Consider the following 16,124-nt stretch of genomic DNA (forward strand, 5'->3'; position numbering starts at 1 on the left):
TCCCGCTTGGGGAGTGGTGTTTAGAAGGGATCAGGCAGCAGGAAGTTACAGTAGAAGCGGATGCAACACTGCCTCTGTAACACTGCCTCAGTAAATAAAGTCAAATTTATTTATACATGTATAGCCCAACATCACAAATCACAAATTTGCCTCAAAGGCCTTTGGAATCTGTACAACATACAACGTTCTCTATCACCAGTCCCTCATTTCAAATAAGGAAGACTCCCCCCGAAAAAGTGGAATAAACTTCAAGAAGTGCAACTTAGAATATCCAACATCATAATAGTACAGTATACACAATCCATATGACAAAAACATACATAGAATGTAAACATGTCATCAGAAAGAGAAAGCGCGTACATAAATAGACATATTAAACATAAATATGAAATAAACAAATACAGAAAAAAATATATCGACATACAAAGTAACTGAAAAATAGGCTGAATGGGTTAAGTGCAACATTTGCAAAGAATAAATAGTAATAATTGACAAATGAAGAAAATGGATCTGGTAGGATGTCAAGTAGCTTCTAGGTGTGAGGAGAGGACACACAATCACACAGGAAGCCAAACTCAAGCACACAATTCACACAGATAAGAGAATGAAACAAACACAACAACACAACAACAAATTTGCACAGGGCCCGTTGTAGGACAGATGAGGAAGACAGCTGCTGGTCCAGCCCAGGGATAGTTACTGGAAAAGAGATTAAGATGCATTAGAATGTACATAGATTAGTAGAATAGTAGAACTATAACAAATACTATAGCTCTCGTTATACAATGAGACTGAGAATGTCCCGCCAACTGGATAATGAAAGAACGCACATTTAATTGAAAGTTAAGGCAGTAGGTTTGAATCTGGAGTTTGGATTCAAAGGCCTCATCACAATCAGAGCGATGTCTACAGGAGGGTTATTCCAGAAGAAGAGGGCAAGATAGGAAAAGGCCCTGTGGCCTGTATTCCTGTATTCTGAGAGTGGAGAGTCCTGATTGGCTTGGATTGGTTGCCAATGAAGGGAAGCTAAAACTGGTGTAATATGGTCACATTTTGTAGTTTTAGTTCAGATTCTTCCTGTGGCATTCTGAACCATTTGAAGACTTTAGTAGTAGCACGCAGCAGGCCTGACAGGAAAACATTCCAGTCTGGAGGACACAGAGACAGGATCTACAATCTCTGCATCAGCCGTGGATAAAAAAAAAGATATGATTTTAGCTATGTTGTGTCAGTGAAAGAAGGTGATCTCAATGATAGCTTTAATGTGCTGATAAAAAGAAAGGGTTGTATGTATTGCACGTAACACCATGGTTCTTATCTGTTGAACTTTCACACAGATGTCTAGAGTCCCTGCTACCTGATCAAACTGGTGTCCATGCCGAGACGGCCAATGGCCAGCATCTCAGTTTTATCTGAGATTAGGAGCAGGAAAGTACTTAACATCTAGTGTTTCAAAGCAGACATATTGTGGATCTATTATAGAAAATGCAGCAACATTTTAGCATATTGTGTCTTTCTGCCATACATTAGTAAGATGTACAGTAAGTCTTTAGAGGACGCCTACACAAAACCAGATTTGATCAATCTTCAGTAGAATTTCTGTTAATGTGATTAATTCAGGTGACTTTGTTTTTGTTTCTCTAACATCATGATTTGTAAATCCTCCATAGACCAGGACACTCATTTAATGAACAGTGATTTGAATTCACTGTTGCAATATTTACAACTACGTGACTATCATCTTACCCAGATATGATATGATGTAATAGCTCAGAGGGAAAGGTATTCATTAGATTTGATTTTGTTTCTTACTTTTGTTAGCTTTTGGTAAGTTTTTAAGTCTGTTCCTCAAAACACTTTAAACAATTCTAGCAATGCGAGTGTGCTAGATAACCTGATGTTTTGACTACAGGAAGTACAGGCGTCATTTTGTAAAGGAGTACTCCACGATTATAACACATTTTTAAAATGCCTGTCCTGTTTGTCCCTCGTATTGGGACTGTAAATCCCACATTTCCCATAATGCAACCAATAGCATCATTCATTAGACTTTCAAACTTCATGATTACCCAGTGTGTAACTAATCTATTAGTCTAATATTGCATGTACATTTTGTGAAAGGTTTGTTAGTATTTTAGTATTGTATACTGTGATGAAATGTTTATTGTTGTTAAAATGAGGAGTTTAATACATTCCAGTCAGGTGTGTTTACATAAATGTAATAAGAGTTTTTGATTTAACTTGATTGCTGTGTAGTGACAATTTCATTATGACTTTCTCTTCCTGACATATCTCTAAATGAACTCCCCAGAAGGCGCGGCCTTTCCCCACAGTGTTTATTCATGTTATGGATTCATTCATGTATTCCCAATTTTTGGCCTGCATTTGAGCCTTCCACCGAGCCTTCTCTGTGCATTTTAATCAAAAGTTTATTTGAATTCACTGTGAATCATATCTTTATTTTTGGTATAGCAGTGTCTGGCGCCAGTTTCTCTGAGTCTTTATTCAATTTCAATTCAATTTTATTTATAGTATCAATTCATAACAAGAGTTATCTCAAGACACTTTACAGATAGAGTAGGTTTAGACCACACTCCAGAATTTACAAGGACCCAACAGTTCTAGTAGTTCCTCCAGAGCAAGCAACAGTGCGACAGTGGCGAGGAAAAACTTCCTTTTAGGCAGAAACCTCGGTCAGACCCAGGCTCTTGGTAGGCGGTGTCTGACGGGCCAGTTGGGGTTAGTGGAAATAACAAAATAGAAAAAAAAAAAATTATCTGAGCATCGCTTCACACAGAAGAACAACAATACCCAGAGTTACAAATTCATTGTGCATTATGTCCATGTTCATATCATTGGCTTTTGTCACAATCACTCAAAAGAGAGACCAAGAGTACAGCAGGTCCAGGGACCCTCTGCTGGCTGACATGCTGACTGTCTGAGCAGTGGCAGTACTTCCTATGACCACTAGACGTCGACAAAAAACTAACAAAAACTGGAAGCAAAGGAGCTTTTTACTGCTGTAAGTGCTACTGCTAGGTTGCTCTTACTAAAACAACATAAGATTTTTTCCCAAAGGAAATTTGTCTTGGAAAGACAAACAATATCTGCAGTTTAATAAATCCAACACAACATTACATAATATACTACATACATACATAGATAGATAGATAGATAGATAGATAGATAGATAGATAGATAGATAGATAGATAGATAGATAGATAGATAGATAGATATTTATTGATCCCAAAAAATGGGAAATTACAGTGTTACAGCAGCACACAAAATATACATACATACAATATACATGAAATAATAATTATAATAACAAAAAATAAGAATAAAATATAAGAATATAAGAACAAATATTTAAATATATACAAGATTGGGGAAAACAAAATGTGCAACTGTTAAAAATGTAAATGAACCAATTGTGCCGGTTGCCCTTATTGCAATGTTGGGGTGTCTCAGAGTCTCATCTAGCACCCAGGGATGACGTGTTGAAGAGTTTTATTGCCTGTGGTAGGAATGATTTCTTGTAGCGGTCCGTGCGGCATTTAAACTGTCGGAGCCTCTTTGAGAAGCTGCTCCTCTGTTGGACCAGTGTGGGGTGGAGAGGGTGGTCAGGGTTATCCATGATAGATAACAGTTTGGTCAGTGACCTCCTCTCCACCACAGCTTCAAATGAGTCCAGTTTGCAGCCGATCACGGAGCCAGCCCTCCTGATCAGTTTGTTCAGTCTGTTAGTGTCGCTGGCTCCAATGCTGCTGCCCCAGCTGATGGCGGAGGAGAACAGGGCGCTGGCCACAACAGACTGGTAGAATACATACATACATACACACAGACATACATACATACAAACATACATACATCCATACATCCATACAAACACACAAACATACATGCATACATACATACACACACACACATACAAACATACATACATACATACATACATACATACATACACACACACATACATACATACATACACACATACACATACACATACAAACACACACACATACATACATACACACATACAAACATACATACATACATACACACATACATACATGCATACATACACACATACAAACACACACACATACATAAATGCACAGACACAGGCTGTTGCATCACTCTGCATTGACATGCTCATGTTGCATGCAGAGACTGCTACTATCCAACTAAATTGCACACAGCCCATCACAATTGTACTATCACCCCCATGGCCACCTTCACTATCATCATTGTAATTTCCCCACTGGGGATCAATAAACAGTATAAATTAAAAATTGTAATTTAGAAATCATCATACTTGATTTACACCAAGCACTGAACTTATTTTACTAACACTTTGATGAGTTGATTTGAAAGTAGGCTACACATTTCAATTCATTTCAATTTATTTGTGTATGCACTTGTCTTTCCCACTAACAAACCACCACAAGACCAGCATGCATTTCACCTGTTAGAGAAGTTCTAGTTGAGGGACCGTCTCCCTGCCACTGCTAAATTGTGTGGGATTAAAGGGTGCTGACGTAACGATCCCAGACCAAGGGTTAATCTCTGACTGCTGGGCCGGGAATAGATCTCTTACAAGACGTTACTCATCTGCTCTACCTTCGCCTGAGGTGTTGGTAATGCAAGGGCAAAACTTTGGGTTCAACATTGGGGAGATGTCAAAAATTGAAGTTTTGAGCATATCAGACACATCATTCACTGCATTGTGATTTTTTCTGTAACAACTTGTGCCTCAATTTATGGTGCAAATGTCTTTAATTATGTAAAGTAACTTATAATTAGATAAAAAAACAGTTTTGACAGTTTTGTAAATTATGCCTATCTGGAAATGCAAGACCTCCATGGGTCTTGTACAGGGCGGAACAACCAGGTGTTAATTATTACAACAACCAATCAAAATGCCTAAATATGAGAGCCTTTTCTGTCCACCTAGAGGCCTATGAAAAGCTTTCAAAGTTCATGTCTGCTCCGTGGAAACTCTCCATCACAGTGTGCTACTCCGTAAAGCCCATCTAAAACCTCCTCACCTCTGTACTTGTAGTTCTGCTTGGGAAATTCCAGGAAACACTACTATTTCCTAGAGATGGGGACAATGCCTACCCTCCATGGCGACTTTAGCATTCCTCCTCCCTCCTTCCACAGAGTAGTTTAATTCAATTATTTCTCTCTTATCCCCCTTTGAGCTCTCCCTCCTGAAATCACCAGCCACACTTCAAACTGGCAACACACTTGATTTACCCCGCTCAACTCCAGCACATGAGACACTGAGTATCATGTCCAAAATGGAAGAAACAAGGCTGGAGACAGCCAACACGAAGAGGTACAAATCTCAGATCCCCTCCAGATAACTTCTCATATGTCACTTCTCTTCTCTCCTCCTCTCTACAGCTAACCACTCTGCTTCAGCTGTCTTGTTCAGAATCAGAATCAGAAATACTTTGTTGATCCCCGGAGGGAAACTCTGTGTTGCAGTTGCACAAATAGTATAAATATCAGAGAAGAAATACAAATAAAGAAAGAAATTAATTCGTCTGCAATGTTAATATCCGTAATGTCAAATTCACGTCCTAAGATTTATGTCTGCAGAATGGACTGAAACTGACTTTTGATGCTCCATATGTTTGCAGTGATGTTTCCTCACGCTGCATCAACCATACATTTTATCATGTGAGTCTTAAAGTATTAACAAGAAAATACCAGACAAGAATATGGTCAGGGGATTGGAAACTGTCCCATGTCCATACTGTTTGATACAAGTAGACCGTGTCTCTAGAAAGGAAATCCCACAACGTTCCTAAAGGACATGATCTGTGTTTAAAATACATTGCGAGTTCTTCACTTAATTTTTAGAATAGCATTGATTCAAAGTGAGCCATCAACCTGTGCAAATTGACTTTATTATTTTAAACAAATCAATAGCCTTTCAATTTGATACCTTCAACAGAAAAATGAAATGGTACCCTTTATAAGGATGTGTGCATTGGAACTGGAAGGTGTCAGTAATTATTAATAAACCATGTAGCTACTAATGATTTATGGAGTCATTAATAAGAACCCATTTGGGGTAGGCTGTGATGAATTCCTTTGGTTGGTGTCCGTCCTCTCTGTTTGTGTAGCAATGTAATTATTAATGTCAGTTATCCATTAATAAATGCTTACTCAGTCAATAGTACAGGGATTTTTAATCCAGATCCCCCGCAGCTCTTTTTCCAGAGAAGTGGCCATATGCCAGACAGAGGGATTTACAAGTGTATTCATCAGGATAAATCCTTGAGATGAAGCAGCTCGTCTCTGAGGGGTCCTACCATGCAACACTGACTAAAGGGAATAACAAGGAACTAAACAAAGACATTAAAGTAATAGGAAAGGCAAAATCAAAACAAGACTTCAACCGACACACCACAGTCAACAAGTTAATGTGTATGAAAATATACATGAACATGAGTCCAAGATTTCATTAGCAAAGATAAATTGTCCGGTTTGTGATTTTTGTTTTCTAAATTTCAATTTATCTTTTAAAAAATTTCAATTTTTAACGTTGATGACAGGCTGTTTGGCCTGTAGGTAAGGTAGCCATCCACAGATACAGCTAGGTTTAAGGAAACATGTAAAAACATGTAATGTATGTTTAACATTCAAACATGATGCATAAATATGTGAATGTCAATATTTTAATAGCGTATTGTTGTACGCACCACAAAAGGCCACCCCACATATTATTGTAGGCCCAGTTTCATATGCAACTCAATTTCATACAATATGTAGCGGGTGTGTGTGGGTGTGTGTGTGTGTGTGAGGGTGTGTATTGTGGGTCATGAGGATGTAATGCGTGTACATTTCAAAGTCAAGTTTCAGCAAATTAATGATCTAATGTACATTTATAATCCATGCATTCGTAATGAATAAAACCAATAGTTACCATTTATAAACCCATTATAAAGTGTGCGTTACCACAAAGTGACATTGACAATGTCTCTTGCTTACGACTCATTCATTGCAAAAAAAACTACAAACACCGTTATGCCCATTCCTCGTCCATGTCCACCACCAGAAGTACAACTGCAGGTCCATCTACCTGCGACAGAGACACCGTGCACACTGTAAGAAAGTACCCATTGCAACACATAACATGGCCCAAACCAACTGCTTAGATGGAGTATTTTTTGCAGCGTGCAGCTCCGCACAGCTCCACCCACTCGGTGGCAGACGGATTACAGCCTTTAACTCCTCTATGGACACTGAAGGTACGTCTTAATTCAGGAGGAAAGTATCCTACGAGTTATTAAAACATTGATGATTTAAAAAGGTCCAGTGTGTCGCCTCGCTGTTCGCTGTCGGAGTGCCCGGGACAGGAGGCCGATGTGTGCCGTTGGTCAGCCTCACACGGCCGCTCAAAGTTACTTTGGAGACTTGTATGAATCCGTAAAGTCCATCTGTGAAGACACGACTTTATGTCGACATCCATGGAAATAACCGATTAACCGAGAGCTTCTGACGTTCCCAACACTGTCCAGGATTTAAAAACAAAAACAAAAAAGGCTGTCTTTGAGGTAAGGTAGGCTACTTAATTTTGTGCGCACTTTATCGGATTATCTTGATATAATCTGAGTAACTCTCTGGAATCATAAATCACTTTCAATTTGAGTGATCTGTCCTCGCTGGGTGCGTTGTGTGTGTGAATGCGTTGTTTTTTACGACACTCCATAGATTTCAATTGCTGTTATGGCCAATATCCGCACCGGCTATTATGACTGTCTAATGACACCTACTGTCTCCAAAAGGGCACATAGGCTACATTATGTTACTGTAGACATGAAAGATTACAGCACACACAGATGTTTTTCATGTGTTCTTCTGCATGATGGTTGATTGACAGTTGAAGTAAGTGAAACTGACAGTGTAGTGTAGTGACACCTGCTGCAGAAAGAAAGAGTATTAGGAACAACTACAGACATGCAGTATAAATGTTTGGAGACACAAAAACATAAAATGTGGTTACACTGGCACACGCTGAACTGGATGACTTTCATCGGACTCCATTTCCCATCATGCATGCAACTTGACAACTGGATAATGAACCATTTTTCTAGCGTGATAAACACTGAACTAGTGAGGTGGATATCGTCACCTTCCTAAAATAATTGCCTAAGTCATTTTTTGACAAAAAGTATTTTCTTGCCTATATCATCTCCTCATGGTGCTGGCCACCTCTGGTACAATTTCCTACATTCTCAGTTGAACAGGTCATGTGATTCTACGCCTTTGGTATGACTGCCTAAATCAAAATATGTTCAGTATTTGGTTCAGTTTTTTGTGTTTTCTGGAAAAAATGACTTAGGCGATTATTTTAGGAAGGTGACGATATGTAGAATTTGCACTAATCATTGTCTACTGCATATAATACAGTTGTCCCCATGATAGTTGACTGAATGCTATATGTACTGAAGGTATTTCAGTGTTTTCCTTAGGTTTGTGGAAGACATAGGTGCACATGTTTGGCGGGGAGACGGGGTCTTACCCTAAGAAAATGTCACAATTTCACATCATTGTGGTCCATTATCATTTCCATATGTGTCTAAAACGTTGGAAAAGCTAGAACAGATAATAAATAAATAATACTCATACAGTTTAAAGACAAAACTTCCACTGGGGGCCGACTACAATCCCTAGATCTGAGAAAAGTCAGTAATGTTACATTTATTCAGCTTAGTTGGGTGTTGCGCCTAAAGCTTGATTTATACTTCTGCGTGAAATCTACACCGTTGCTACGTACGTAGGTAGAGACGTAGGGAGACGCAAACCTACGCCGGACCCTCAAAAAAAATGTAACTACGTGGCTAGGTCGTGGCTTGGTAGCGTTGCATTTCCCCCCAACTCATTTCCTGCTTCTCCCTCTCCATAAACAACATAAAATCAAGGGCAAGGTTAACTTCTCCCGCTACAGATTTCCCACCGTGGTCAGAAAGAACAGGGGAGACTCTTTGTTTCTCTCACTATGACTCTAGAGTCGCTACTCGCTCATAAACTAATCGCCGACACTCTCTCACTTTCACCCTCGCTCTAACACACACTCCCCCCACAAACACACACACGCCGTCTGAACGAACACAACAAGGCACAAGTACAAACATGGTCACTTAAGTAGGCTACGACGAAAGCTCTGCGCGGAGCCAATAAATCACGCTTAAGCCTTAAAATGGTAGAGAAAACGTTATGTTCAAAGGTCCCATGGCATTTCACTTTATGAGTTTTTTTTTTAACATTAATATGCTAATATAGACCCCAGCCTGCCCCCCAGTGGCTAGAAAGGGTGATAGGTGTAAACCCAGCCCTGGGTATCCTGCTCTGCCTTTGAGAAAAAAAAAGCTCAGATGGGCCGATCTGGAATCTTGCCCCTTGTGACCTCATAAGGGTTACCTCCCCTTTCTCTGCTTTGCCCGCCCAGGGAATTTGGCCCACCCATGAGAGAGAGACATCATGGCTTTTAAACGGGCAAAGTGGCAGTTGGTCAAGGCCACCCCCCCCTCCCTTTTTTACTAAGGTCTACATAAAAGAGACTTCAGATACAGTATTAGGGGACCACTAAGGTCTATATAAAAGAGACTTCAGATACAGTATTAGGGGACCACTAAGGTCTATATAAAAGAGACTTCAGATACAGTATTAGGGGACCACTAAGGTCTATATAAAAGAGACTTCTGATACAGTATTAGGGGACCACTAAGGTCTATATAAAAGAGACTTCACATACAATATTAGGGGACCACTAAGGTCTACATAAAAGAGACTTCAGATACAGTATTGGGGGACCACTAAGGTCTATATAAAAGAGACTTCAGATACAGTATTAGGGGACCACTAAGGTCTAAATAAAAGAGACTTCAGATACAGTATTAGGGGACCACTAAGGTCTATATAAAAGAGACTTCAGATACAGATTAGGGGACCACTAAGGTCTGTATAAGAGAGACTTCAGATACAGTATTAGGGGACCACTAAGGTCTATATAAAAGCATCCAAAGAGCACCATGTCATGGGACCTTTAAAGGCTGGCTTATTGACCTGTAGTGGGTTTCTTGAAGTCTTTGACCATGTCGGGATGTCACCATCTTAGCAAAGCAAATTAATGAAGCTTTAATCAAATTGGTCTCTCCTTTTGTCCTCTCACATCTGATTTGAAGAAAGCATGTCTGACTTCTAATTATCTTCTCTGTCTGTACCCCGGCCTTCCTGCAGCTGCCAGACTAATATCGCCTTTAATAAATCAGAGGTTGCTTCCTGAACTGGCAGGTGTTGCTTGGCTAATAATGTGCAGCCGGGCAGGAGAACAGGGCCTCACTTTAACAAGCTCATGTCTTATGACCAATGACGGATGTAGGTTAGCACGGGGAAAACATCAACATTTAGTGAAAAAGTCAATGGCTTCAGCAGCAGCTTTGTTTCCACTCCCTGCCCTCGTGCTCCTGCGGGGAAATGTAACGAGTGTGTGGCACTAATGGAAACTCTATTTTTGGCTAAATCCACTAAAATATTAAGGATACTATTAATGCATGCATATATAAATTTCATGAAGGAGTGAACGATGGAAGTCTGGAAAGAGGCGACAGTGACCGAGATAAAAGGCTAATAATAGACACATATGGCAGAGTTGGCTGAGACTTAGTGGATTATTGTATTATCATTCAATCAGCATCTATCTCCACTGACAACTTGGACACAGTGACGTGCCTGATGAAGCCTCGGAGGCATTTTGGTAGGAAACAGGGGACTTGTGGAAGTTGGGAAGGCGGTGAGGAGAGTAGTGAAGGCCTCTCAGGTAAAGGGCAGGTTCGTGAGAGGACAGTGGTCTAAAGCCAGCTAAGTGTGAGGCTAGCTGGAAGCCCACAAGGGAGAACTGTGTTGTAGGTTGAGTACAGGTGAACCTGGTTCAGTAACATTTGGAGAAGTTTCTTCGATTCACCTGTATGTATCGTGATTGTTTTAATGACTATTTTAAAATTGATTCTATGTTCTGTTCATACGGTACCGCTGATGGTGACTACGTCATATCCATTACCAAAACAGAGCGAAACAGAAAATGCAGAGAATCCATGTTATGTTCTAGCCTGGAAATCCAGACCCAAGTCCAAAAGGAGTAAGGGTCTGGCATCGAGTAATGAAAGTCGCCAAAGTTGCACCAAGCGTGCATTTGAAAATCTCACTGCACGCAAATGGATACATGGGGTGACGTATCCTGAGCCCCTTACGCTTAGCTACCAGCGGAGCTAACTGCTAGATTAAACTGTCTTCATCTGTTTAGCTTGCCTCTGGCCCCGCCTTCATCACATACACCGATGTAATTGGTCAGTTTGCATATGGCCCGCCTATATCAGATACACCGATATGATTGGTGCAGCTTGCCTCTGGCCCGCCTATATCAGAAACACCGATGTGATTGGTGCAGCTTGCCTCTGGCCCGCCTATATCAGAAACACCGATGTGATTGGTGCAGCTTGCCTCTGGCCCGCCTATATCAGATACACCGATATGATTGGTGCAGCTTGCCTTGGCGCTATATCAGATACACCGATGTGATTGGTGCATCTCACCTCTGGCCCTTTATCAGATAAAGCGATTTGATTGGTGCATCTCACCTCGGCCCACCTTTATCAGATAAAGCGATTTGATTGGGGCGTCTCACCTCGGCCCACCTATTCAGATAACAACGAATATTGTGGCAGCTTGCCTCTGGCCCGCCTATATCAGATACACCGATGTGATTGGTGCATCTCACCTCTGGCCCGCCTTTATCAGATAAAGCGATTTGATTGGTGCATCTCACCTCGGCCCACCTTTATCAGATAAAGCGATTTGATTGGTGCGTCTCACCTCGGCCCACCTATATCAGATACACCGATGTGATTGGTGCAGCTCGCCTCTGGCTTGCCTTTATCAGATAAAGCGATGTGATTGGTGCAGCTCAGCTACAAGGGCAAAGTTAATGAGCAGCAATACTCGATACCAGAGTAACTCGCTGAGCAAATTTAAATTGTGCTCTTGCGAGAATGCTGGATTTCCAAGGTATTTGTGTTCTTCTTCACAGACTGACTGACAGACATGTGATGGGCATTCTTCTTAGAAAAAAATCAGTTTTTACAAATGTTTCATGATATATTGTCTCTAGAAGTGTATTTATTCAACTTTTGTTTAAGAATGAAAAGAAAATCACAATACTCAATACTACTGAATTACAATAATTCTAGAATCGCAATACAAATCAAATTGGTGCCTATGCATCGTGAAATAATCAAATCAGGACTAAAGCATATCGTCCCAACCCTAGCGACAATGACAGACTTAAAGTTCTTGTCCATAAAAACAGGAGAGACACTACTGTACACAGCATGAAGCAGAAGCTAAAAGAAACAGTAAAATACATTAAAAAATGAACAGCACACTACTGACAGGTGTCCAGTCAACAGCACAGTTCCTGCTACTGTACACCACAAAATCAGCTGACACGACTGAATCCTTACAGCCCATATGCTGTAGGATATTTCATAAACAACGTTGAACTTATACTACTACTTATGTGCATTTTCCTCAGGTTCATTGAGGTCAAAACGCTTACACGTCTGGTATTCTCAGAATTGCCTGTGTGTGGTTGAACACAGTGGTTGCACTGCAAACACCACATGTTGTGTTGAAAGACATTCCTTCAAAGGCCACGGTAGTTTATGCTGCACATATTTCATTAGCAGATTCATCGGTTCAGTCGAATGTTGATGGAAGTCCTGGATCAGGCCGTCATTTTCTCTGATAATAAACTGGATTTGGTTTATATTTTGTGTTGCAACATGCATTGCAGACATGCCAGACACACACTTGTAGGCCATGTCTCTATCCACAATATAGATCAAATCAGCTTTATGGGTTAGGGTTAACCCTTTAGTCCAGTTTACACCCATTGGGAAAGAAAGATAACATATTGGAAGACAAATCTTTAATGGATGCATCCTTTCTGAATATATACTGCACCAGACATCATTTATGTGGAGGAATGTCAAGTTCACTCTGTAAAGAGGCTTGAAATCAAACAGCAATAGAGGACTGAAGCATCTCAATCCTGACTGGGCCTAGTTTACCTCATGATGACCGCAGCGCTGTTACGGTAGCACCATGGTAGAGGGCCACAATGAGACAATAGGCTAACCTGGCTGGAATAAGGCCCATGTGATTTCAGCTCCAGTTGGCTCTTTTTTGTGGATGGGGTCAGGATATGAATGCTGGGAATCTGCCAACTCCTCTGAATCTAGGCGAAGGCTTCCTCAGGCCTGGGAGTTCCCATGTAATAACCAGTCAACAGTGAAAGGATGCAAATCTGCATGGTGGATGCATGACAATTTCCCCCTGTTGAAGAGTTGTGTATAGATTTGGCAGTGGATCCTAAACAAACTTTCACACTTATCCCTTGGGAACACTTGAATAGGAAACAATGCCCAAGTACTTTACAGCATGCTGCACACAAAACCCAACAAAATTGTATTGTATTTTTCTGCAACTATTGAGTACATGGGCAGTTAGACAGATAACATGCAGGTGGTTTAAATAAAGTTATTCTTTTAAATTTATTCTTTTAAATGTTTTTTATTTGCCACTAGTTGATCCTCGTCGGCCTTTTTTGTTGGATCGGCGTCAGAGCTGTCAGTTAGGGGAATCCCTCTGATTGTTCAAAGTAAGCAAATTATTGCACAAGAAGAAAAAGTAGTGACGAAAAGCAAGCAAACGCAAAGGAAAGTTACAGAAGGCACACACTGAGGACTCTTTTCATTTTGCATCATTATCTTCCTCTGTTCTGATCAATCCATTACATGACATATTCTGTCTATTTATTGTTTCATGTCAATGTACAGCACTTTGGTCAACCTGGTTGTTTTTAAATGTGCTGTATGAATAAAGTTTGATTGATTGATTGATTGATTGATTGATTGATTGATTGATTGACAGGGCTGTCAAAATTGGCCATGAATGACGTCTGAATATTCATTCTAAAATTACACATTTGAACGGTTCAAACTAGAGCTGGGTAATATATCGATTTTATACCCATATCATGATATGGGACTAGACATTGTCTTAGATTTTAGATATCTTAATATTGTAATATGGCATAGGTGTTGTCTTTTCCTGGTTTGAAAGGCTGCATTACAGTGATGTGATGTCCTTTTCTGATCTCATCAGACTGTTCTAGCTGTTCTATTATTTGCCTTTACTCGCTTAGTCATTATATCCAAACTGATGATTATTTATCAAAAATGTTATTGTGTATTTTGTGAAAGCATCAATACTCAACACTACAATATTGTTGCGATATTGAGGTATTTGTATACAAATATTGTGATATTTGATTTTCTCCATATCGCCCAGCCTTAATTTCAACTATGCGCTGTTTTGTTGTATGGTTGTATGTTTCACCATAGCAACGGTTTGCATATCCGGTTTACCTTTTTGATTGCCGAGATGACTGCCGCCCGCTGGAATGGAAAGTTTTTTTAGTTTTTATGTAGTAGGGGATCCTTCAGCTAAGAGGTAGGGCCTCACAATATATTGTTTTTTTGTCGTCATCGCAATATTAACTGGCGTAATATTCATTTTGCGAATAGCTGCGATGTATTGCGATAGACACTCAGAATTTTTTTTGTGTTGGTTGAAAGAAAATATCAGCAGGAAATAACACTTTAAAAAGAAACCGACATTTTTTCAGTGGTGCCTTACGTATTTAATTCAATATTCAATGTGTTCAATAAAAGTAGGTTGGAAATGATTTCCTTTAACTTGTCTTTAGTTCAACAAGCAATTCCTTGTATTTTAGCAGAAAACTGAAAAGCAGCAAAAATGCAGAACTGAGTACACTTTAATATCTCTTTATTTATCACAAGTAATATCGCTATATTCACAACGTTATCGCTTATTTTCCTGATATTGTGCAGCCCTACGAAGGGGTCCTTGGTCTAAAAAAAGACCCCTAATGTAGACGTGTGTCTTGTTTACCCATGCACCTCTTGTGAATGGTTGAAAGGTTTCTGACATTATAAGCTTTGAATTGTATGACATGGACACAGAGCGTTAGCTGTAAATAGACGCAGCCAGACAAATTTAGCATGTTGAAATTTCTCTGCTCAGCAATAAGGACAAAGGAGCCGTTTGTTTTGTTGATGACCGTTGACCAGGTTACATGCTCTTATCTACCGCCACAGTGCCTGGCTGGGACATTGCTGTTCATTGCTGCCTTTTCTGTTCAGTGGGTGAGAGTGTTCTTTCTGTCTAGACAACCTCATCTTCATGGTCCGATCCAGGAAATTAACCATGGTCATGGCAGTAGTTACAGTGGGGCCCACAGATCCAAATGGCTCTATTTTCCTAAGGGGTGTGAGGATCATGGGTGGGCTTGTGAAATGTAGCATCTACAGTAATCTGTGCTGGACCAAAGCAGTAGTCTTATTTGATGAACCCAATGTACAGCTGATGTTGATGGCTTATTTAACAATGCTAGTTTATTTGTAGTAAATTGCATGGCACTCCATGCAGGTTTTAAAGTATTATATCATACTCTTGTGACCATGAATGCCGGTACAATTTCTTTTAGCAATCCAATCATTATTCCCTAAGGTATTTCCATAGAAATACAATGAGAGTAGATCGGAAATTCTCATTCAGGCAGATATTGCAAAGCGTATTGTTGCCATTGCAAAGAACTGTGAACATTGTAGTGGGTTAACATACGCATAAACCTCTGCATAAACCTCTTACGACAAGTCACGGTCTCACTAAGGTAGTACAAAGCATGGACAGGCATCTTTTGTGCACTATGTCCATTGCCTTACTGCCAGAGAGGAATTTAGGATTGCTGGATTTAATCATAGACAGTTAAAGAAGTGGACCAACAGATCCTGTCGTTCTGGACGGAGACCAGTGAAGGAAAATAGATGCCCCTTTCTGGTGATGACTCGGCGTTACTGCGCAGCCTCCAACTGAGCGTGCCCACGTACATGTGACGTGGGCACCGTGTCTGAAAGTTGTTTGTCTTCTGGTTGCTGTGCCAAGAGAAATCTCAATC

General features: G+C 40.2%; 1 protein-coding gene across 5 annotated transcripts in view; it reads left to right on the forward strand.

Annotated features, from left to right (window-relative positions):
* Positions 1-7,242: 7,242 nt before the first annotated feature.
* Positions 7,243-16,124, forward strand: part of gdpd5a (glycerophosphodiester phosphodiesterase domain containing 5a) — a 48,201-nt gene continuing 39,319 nt past the window's right edge. For 4 of the 5 annotated variants that reach the window (XM_032534610.1, XM_032534612.1, XM_032534611.1 and 1 more), the window contains exon 1: positions 7,243-7,578. The gene's annotated coding sequence lies outside the window, so the exon portion shown is untranslated. Of the gene's footprint in view, positions 7,584-16,124 lie in introns of all 5 variants that reach the window. The other variant, XM_032534609.1, reaches the window with a different exon arrangement.

This window comes from Etheostoma spectabile, chromosome 13, assembly GCF_008692095.1.
Source record: "Etheostoma spectabile isolate EspeVRDwgs_2016 chromosome 13, UIUC_Espe_1.0, whole genome shotgun sequence".
In the NCBI taxonomy this organism is placed as follows: Eukaryota; Metazoa; Chordata; class Actinopteri; order Perciformes; family Percidae; genus Etheostoma; species Etheostoma spectabile.